We start from the raw sequence: 8073 nt of genomic DNA, 5'->3' as shown, positions 1-8073 counted from the left end.
TCAACCGATGATGTCTTCATTTGCCCTTCTATGGTCACCATTTATTTCGTTTTGCAGAAGCATATAGCTCCAAATGCGATTATTGCAGCAACATGAAAAGAAAGAAAAAACAGAATCCAGCAAAAGGGATTAAAAATAAGCGATCAAAATAAATCATGTACAATGCTTTCAACTAATTCAACATTTATCTGAGTATTATGATCATAATTTTGGGTACAATAATGATTAAATGGACACTCCTACGGTCCTAACATTGATGTAATACAAAATGAAAAGCTGAAATTTAAAGAATAAAAAATATGCATATCATGAAACTATACTAATTGTTGGATGCTAAACCAAAGTTGATCGAGAAGGAATGCAGCAGCTAAACTAAGAAAGCCAACGGCTAGTTTCTTTTTAAAGTGTAACCGCTAGTTAGGTTAAGTGATAGTTTTTGAGAAGTGTAAGGTCATCTCCAACTGAAGGCTGGTCAGGCCATCTCCAACCGAAGGGTTCACAGGATCAGAGGGCCGAAAATAGCCCGAAACCTGTCTCCAACCGATTGCTAGGCCAGAGGGCTCGTGGAATCTGAGAGGGCCCCACGAAATCTGAAAGGGTCAAAGGGTTGGAGGGCTGGTTGCATGCAACCAGCCCGGGGCTGGCCAGAAAAAAATGGAAATCCTGTCGGTTATAACCGACAGAAATACATTCCTATTACTTAATATAAATGTATTACCGTTGGTTGAATGCTTTGATTTTTTTATTTTTTTTTACAGTTTTATTATTATTTTTTATTTACAAAATTTTTCCTATAACTTCTATTTTTCTTATTTTTTTTTAAATTCTATTTTTTTCCTATAACTTTTACTTTACAAAATTTGTTTCATATTTTTTTTTAAATTCCATTTTTTTTCCTATAACTTTTATTTTACAAAATTTGTTTCATATTCTTTTTTTAAATTCCATTTTTTCCTATAACTTCCATTTCACAAAAATTGTTTCATTTTATTTTAAATTCTATTTTTTTTCCTATAAATTCTATTTCACAAAATTTGTTTCATATATTTTTTTTCTATAACTTCCTAAGCCATTATACAACATTAAATTAAACTAAGTAACATGAAGCAACATTAAACAATATGAAACAACATTAAATAACATTAACGAACATAAAAATTATACTACATAAAAAAAACATTAAATAACATTAACGAACATAAAAATTATACTACATAAAAAAACATTTAACAATATGAAACTTAAACAACATTTAAGTTGTAGTTTTTAAATAATAAATTATGTTTGGCCCTCAGTTGGAGACAGTTTTTTGTGACAGGGCTAAAATGAGCCTTCTGACCCTTTGGGCCTCGATTGGAGATGAAGGCAAATATGACCCTGTACTGTTCATTAAAATATTAATATCTTGAAGGGCAAGAGGGCTAAAACGAGCTCTCTAGCCAGCCCTCGGTTGGAGATGGCCTCAGAGGGCTTGTTTCATCAGAAAACAAGGCCCATCAAAAGGAAGTACCACTTCATAAAGGATGCACTGCAAGAGAATATCATTGAATTACTATACTGCAGAACTAAAGACCAAGTTGTAGACATCTTTACAAAGGCACTCCCAGAGGAAAGGTTCACATACCTCAGGAGTTTGCTTGAAGTCAACACCAGAAAGAGTTTAGAGGGGAGTGTCAGATGCTAAACCATTTCTAGAGTTGATTAAGAAGGAATGCATCAATTAAACTAAGAAAGCCAACCACTTGTTTCTTTTTAAAGTGTAATGGCTAGTTCGGTTAAGTGATAGTTTTTGACAAGTGTAAGGTTTAAATTAAAAGTTGCAATTTAGGGCTAAGATTAGCTTTGTATGAACATGTTTGGTATGCATTTTTCAGCTAGCTCTAATGGAGATAAGGGCTAACTGTGCACTCCTAAAACCCTATCAATGTCATATATATATGAGTGCTAGGACCTACTACAATAGTAGTATGAAATAGCCAACATACCCTTCTCAAATTCTGTGCAATCATGATCATTCTTGAAAACCTAAAGCCTCTCCAAAACAATCATACAAAATACCAACTTTATAAAACATTATCACTAATTTTGAAGGTCATCTTCATCAGGCCCAGAAGCAGCACCTCCGTCAGAGGCATTATCTGCAAACCTGAAATCTATTTCAAACCCTCTTAATTGCTGTAGTATTTGTGCAAAAGCCTGGTACTTTTGAATATCAGCATCACTAACACTTCTACGAGCATACTTCATCGATTCCTCCAAATGAGCTACCTTTATCTCTACTACTTCATCAAAAACGTCCTCCTCCATTGCCTCAGGATTCTTATTTCTCCTTTTCCCCCCTTTCAATATCCTTCTTAATGTTCTCTCTTATCACATATTTGTGAACACGCTGGCATATTTCTGTTACATCCGCACCACTAAAACAAGTAGTGTACTTGGCAAGGGCTCTGATGTCCACATCTTTAGTAACTGGAGACTTCCTCAAGCCAGACTTGAATACATGATAGCGAGAATCCTCATTAGGGAAGAGGAATGTAAATCAACTGATCCAGACGTCCTGGACGCAAAAGCGCATAGTTTACAGTGTTCGGTCTGTTGGTGGCTTCAATAATAAGAACAATTTTCTTTGCAGACATTCCATCCATTTTTGTAAGAAGTTAATTCAAAACCCTATAAATAGCACCCTCGGCATCACCTACACTACCCTCTCTCTGAGTGACAAAGGAATCAAGTGCATCAAAGAACATGACATATAGAGCAGAACCATAGGCTTTGTCAAAGATTTTCTGTACATTGGCCTCACTCTTTCGAAACCACATTGTAAGCAATTCAAGCCCATTTTTACTGATGAAGTTTGCTAGACACTTGTTGGCAATAGCTTTTGTAAGAAGAGTTTTACCATATCCCGGAGGGCTATAAAAGAGAACTCCCTTTAAAAGGGACATTCCAAATTTCTCAAATTTCTTCGAATGCTCTATAGGATATTGGACCACCTCTTGATGTTCACTCTTAACACTTTTGAGATCTCAAATATCTTCCTGACTAACATTTGGCACTTCAATAGTTGTTTGGCGAATGACAAAAGGGTTGCTTGTGCTAAGAGCAGTCTGCAAGTGCTTGTTTTTAACTGCCATTGAATTAGGAATCTCAACATCTATTTCCACATCTTCTAAGTCAATCACATCCATCTTCTCTCTAATGCATTGAAGTGCACCCTCAGGACACAAAGCAGCAAGATCCACACCAACACAACCATGTGTCTTTAGCTATCTTTTTTGGGTCAACATCTTTAGCAAGCTTCATGTTCATGGTATGGATATGCAGAACCTCAAGACGTCCAACTTCATCGGGGACACCAATATCTATTTCCCTATCAAATCTTCCAAACCTTTTAAGAGTCGAATCAATGCTATTTGTACGATTTATAGTCCCCATAATAATTACATTAGCCCTAGATTTGAGTCCATCCATGAATGTCAAGAGCTAGGATACAATCTGCCTTTCAACTTCTGCATATGTTTTTTCTTGGTTCGAAGCAATTTAATCAATCTCATCAATAAATATAATGGATGGTGCATTCTTCTCTATTCTTCAAAAGCTTTCTTGAGGTTGCTTTCACTATCCCCTGCCATTTTCGACATGATTTCTGGTATGTTGATGCAAAAATAAAAAATAAAAAGATGCCCTAGTTTCATTAGCTATAACTTTGCAATTAAAGTCTTGTCTGTTCCAGGAAGTCCGTACAGAAGAATGCCCTTTGGCAGCTTCACACCAACTGATTTAAACAGTTGAGGATGCCTCAGTTACGTATTCTGTTAAATAGCGATCGGCGGTGATTCGAATCATTCAAATTATATTTTCGTTTCTCTGTTGTTTTTCTTTCTCTCTGAAGTTTATCTGTTCCAATTTATCTTTCATCATCTCCCTCAATTATCTCTCACCATAATTTCTATTCAAATCATTCAAGTTTTCTTCAAAGGTAAGTGTGTCTCTCAAGTTTATCTCTCTGAATTTTATGTGTTCCGTTTTAGATTTTTTGAAGTGTTGTATGTTTTTTAATTTATTTCAATTTAGATTTTGAAAGAGTCTCTGATTTTTAGTTTTTTTATTGGTTGCATTGAGTTTTGTTGGATTGTTTTTGTTTTTTGCAGTCATGGTTTTTTAGTTTTGAAGATTTTGATTTGGTTTTTATTTGATCGAGTGTTTGGCAAAGGTGATTTTTCGTTGTGATGCTTTTGTTTTTCTTTGAAGTTCCTTTTGTTTTTTGCAGTATAGTTATCATATAAATATTTGTTAGAATCAGAATGGATTATGAGTTAGTTTAGTATTTGGCGACGGTTATTGATGCGTGAATTATACGCACACAAATTAAACCCTCTTTTTGACAATTGTAGTATAGATATGTAAGTAGGGATCGTTATGGACCGGGGATTAGGAGGGATTGTTAATCACTTGGATTTGACTCAAAAACGTAAAAACACAATTTAAAACACTAAACTTGACTCAAAGAATGCAAAACTGAAAGTTAAAACACTTAAACAAACCTAAGACCCAAAACAGCAACTAGAAGACTCAAAACTGCCTAAAAACCACTTTCTGGGCAGTTTGAGCACCTACACTAATTTGGACGAAATTGGATGAAAACTTGAATCAAAATACTTAGAAACACAAATCAAAACACTTTCTAACTAATCTAAGACTTCAAATTAAAGGGGGATTTGTTTTGGACGAAAATTGAAATAACAAAACAAAGTAACAAACTAGGCAGATTGTAAAACGAATTCCTTGAAAACAAGATGATGGATGGATTAGCTAAGGGGTTCATCTCCACACATGTTACACTTGCATAATAAAAAGATTTCCAATTGCATTTCAATAAACCATGAATTCTCAACGCTCAGGGTTAATTAGGTCCGCTTAAATTAACCGTCAAGTTTTCCTTAAGTTAATGAATTGGATGATTGCATACGACAACCCAAAGCATTCCTCACAAGTTCCCTACATGAATTGCATAATAGAGATACAAACAAGAATCATTAAGCATCATGAAAACTATAAGTGTTGACGAGGCATTCGTTACTATGATTGCATGAAACTTATGCCAAGAATTTGTTTAACGCGATTGTTTATAAGCAACCTCCACTACTTGTGAATATAAGTTCATAACTATTAGGTGAAACTCACTTATATTCTAGCGTCATATTCATGCATGAAAATTAAGCGTATACTCTCAATAAACATACATAAATAAGTTATCAATCAAACAGTTAAACAAATTGAATCCACAACTTATGAAACCCAATTAGAAGTAATCAAATCAAAATGCAAGCATAAACATATATTTCGAATCCCCCCTAGCCAAGGGGGGGTTTAGTTCCTCATGATACAAAACAAAGAGAATCAAAGAAACACCTAAACATTCCAACAACTCAAACTTGAATTGTATGAACGTTTAGGTCCTCTTCTCTTCCATTCCTCATTCGTACAAAACAAAGAGTATTGAAATTAAACATTGAAATCAAAGAAACACCTAAACATTCCAACAACTCAAACTTGAATTGTATGAACGTTTAGGCCCTCTTATCTTCCTCTTCGTTGTAGCACAAGGTCTAAGGATAGTTTGATGGTGTGAATGGTTTGGGGGAGTGGTGAAAATGGAAGGAGGAATGGTGTTTGGATTATAAGGGAATGGGGACTCACGGCTAGGAAGAAGTGGATGTGTTTGTGGTGTGGTGTTGTGTATGAAAAAATGAGATGATGTTGTGGCTGAAATGGATGCTTATTTATAGGTAAATAAGAGGGAACATGATAGCTAGGAAGTGGGTGGAAATGTGGCTGCAATGATGGTGAATGATTATGAGTGAATGCATGTGGATGTGGCTAGGTTGGAAAGCTGAAATTGAATGTGAAAGCATGTGCAATGAATATGTGGCTGCATGTGTGGTGCAATGATGAAGGAATAATCTGAAAATGCAAGGTGAAATGAAGTGGAATGACAATGGCATGTGGAATGGCTGGAAAGTGTATGAAACTCACGGCAATGATGGTGATTTTCTGGTGGTGAATGGTAATGCAATGTGTTTGCATGTGAATTAAAGCTATGTGAATGATTAGGGTGAATGTGCATGTGCTTTGACAGCTAGGATGAATTAATTAAAGGGAGTGCATGTGGCTTGGCTGGAATGAATGGAATGAAATCTGAAATGGGAGATGGAATGGGATGCACGGCAATGATGGCGTTTGTGTGAATGATGGCAGATTGTGTGGGTGAGTGATTAGGTTGGAAATGCATGTGAATGCAAGGTGTGAATGATTATGAGTGCATGTGGGTGAATTAAAGGATGGAATGCATGTGAATTAGGTTGGAAATCTGAACTCACGGCATTAAGTGGAGTGAGATGATTGAATGTTTAATGGTTGCATGTGGCTGAAATGAAGTGTGTATGCATGTGCACGGCACAAAGGGAAATGGTTTTGGTGAATGGCTGATTAGAATCTAGGGTGAATGGTGTGTACGGTTTTTGGGAGAGAAAATGTGTTGGATGATTTATGGAGATGCATGTGGATTAAAGGAATGCATGTGCAATGGATATAGGAAAGGTTTAAATGTCCTAGAACTAAAGGGAACAAGGTTCCAACACTTTGGCTCCAAGCATAAGCTATCCATCCTTAGCCCAAAAGTGCTCCAAAAGTCTCCAAAATGCATCTTTTTGCTCCTTTAGCCCTTTGGACCTACAAACACACGAAAATAGCTTAAAGTACTAAAATAACTAAAGAAACATAACGTAAATGCACGAGAACAAGCCATTTAAGTCGCATGAATATGCTCCTATCAGTTATTAATATTTATGCAACATCAGTTCGTAGAATCGTGCAGAATCAGTTGTGATAAGGTTTTTTTTTTTTTTGGGGGGGGGGGGGGGAGGGGGTAGGAAGGGAACCCCCTCATAAACATTTAATAATTTTCAACGTAATACTTGTGCAACATCCGTTTTATATAAACCATAATTTTCAATGTAATACTTTTGCTGTATCAGCTTATAGAATCTTGCAAAATCAATTGGCATAATTTTTGGGGTAGGAGGGTTGGGGGGAACCCCTCCCCCCCACCACCACCACCACCAAAATAATCATTTAATAATTTTCAGCATAATACTTATGCAGCATCAGTTTTATATAAACAATTATTTAAAGGACAATGGATTAGAAACCAATTAATAGATTATTATTTAAAGGACAATGCACGAGAACAGCCTAGTGGTTGTTTTATCATTCAAAAATTAAATAATATTCATACTTGCGCTGGATGTATTCGTCAAAAGGAGAATAAAAGGTTTAGCCCTTCTATTTTGTCCTCTTTGTTGGTTGCCAAGGTTCTTTTGAATCCATCTATTAAGGCAAAGGATGTTATGAGAGAAATAAAGGAAAGTTATGGTCTTGATGTTAAATGTCATGCAACGTGGCGTTGCAAAGAGATTGCATATAATGAGGTTAATGGTGATCAGGCTCTCTCCTTTGGATTTTTGCCTTGGTACCTTGATAAGTTTGTGCGTGCCAATGATGGATCCTTTTGTGCATTAGAACTTGATAACGATAGTAATCAGTTTGAAAGGTTATTCATATCTTTTGGAGTTTGTGTTAAAAGATTCCTATGCTGTAGACCAATGTTGTTCCTTGATGGTATGTTTTTTAAGGGAAGATATACCGGTAATCTTCTTGGTTGTTGTGCTAAAAATGCAAATAATGGTAAGTTTTTTTAATTGTTATAAATTACAGATTTTTGATATCGTTTTGAATTTCAATATTTATATATTTTGGAGAATCAGGTTATTCTTTTTGTGTAGATTTGTGTATTAAAGTGCAACATCAATTTAATAATGTGCAACATTAGTTTAATAATGTTCAACATCTGTTTATTAAAGTGCAGTATCAGTTTAATAATGTGCAGCATCTGTTTATTAAAGTGTAGCATTAGTTTAATAATGTGTAGGATCAATAATGTTATGTGCAGAACCTACTTTTTGATATAATTATTAATTTTTTTTTTCTATATAGATATTTTCCTTGTGTGTT

General features: G+C 35.2%; 1 pseudogene; it reads right to left on the bottom strand.

Annotated features, from left to right (window-relative positions):
• Positions 1-417: 417 nt before the first annotated feature.
• On the bottom strand, positions 418-7067 carry LOC108865320 (annotated as a pseudogene).
• Between the last annotated feature and the right edge of the window lie 1006 nt (positions 7068-8073).

The sequence above is a fragment of a genome, unplaced genomic scaffold (assembly GCF_019419815.1).
Source record: "Pyrus x bretschneideri cultivar Hongxiangsu unplaced genomic scaffold, Pyrus_bretschneideri_v1 Contig90, whole genome shotgun sequence".
Lineage (NCBI taxonomy): Eukaryota > Viridiplantae > Streptophyta > Magnoliopsida > Rosales > Rosaceae > Pyrus > Pyrus x bretschneideri.
This window is presented reverse-complemented; position numbering and strand designations above follow the sequence as displayed.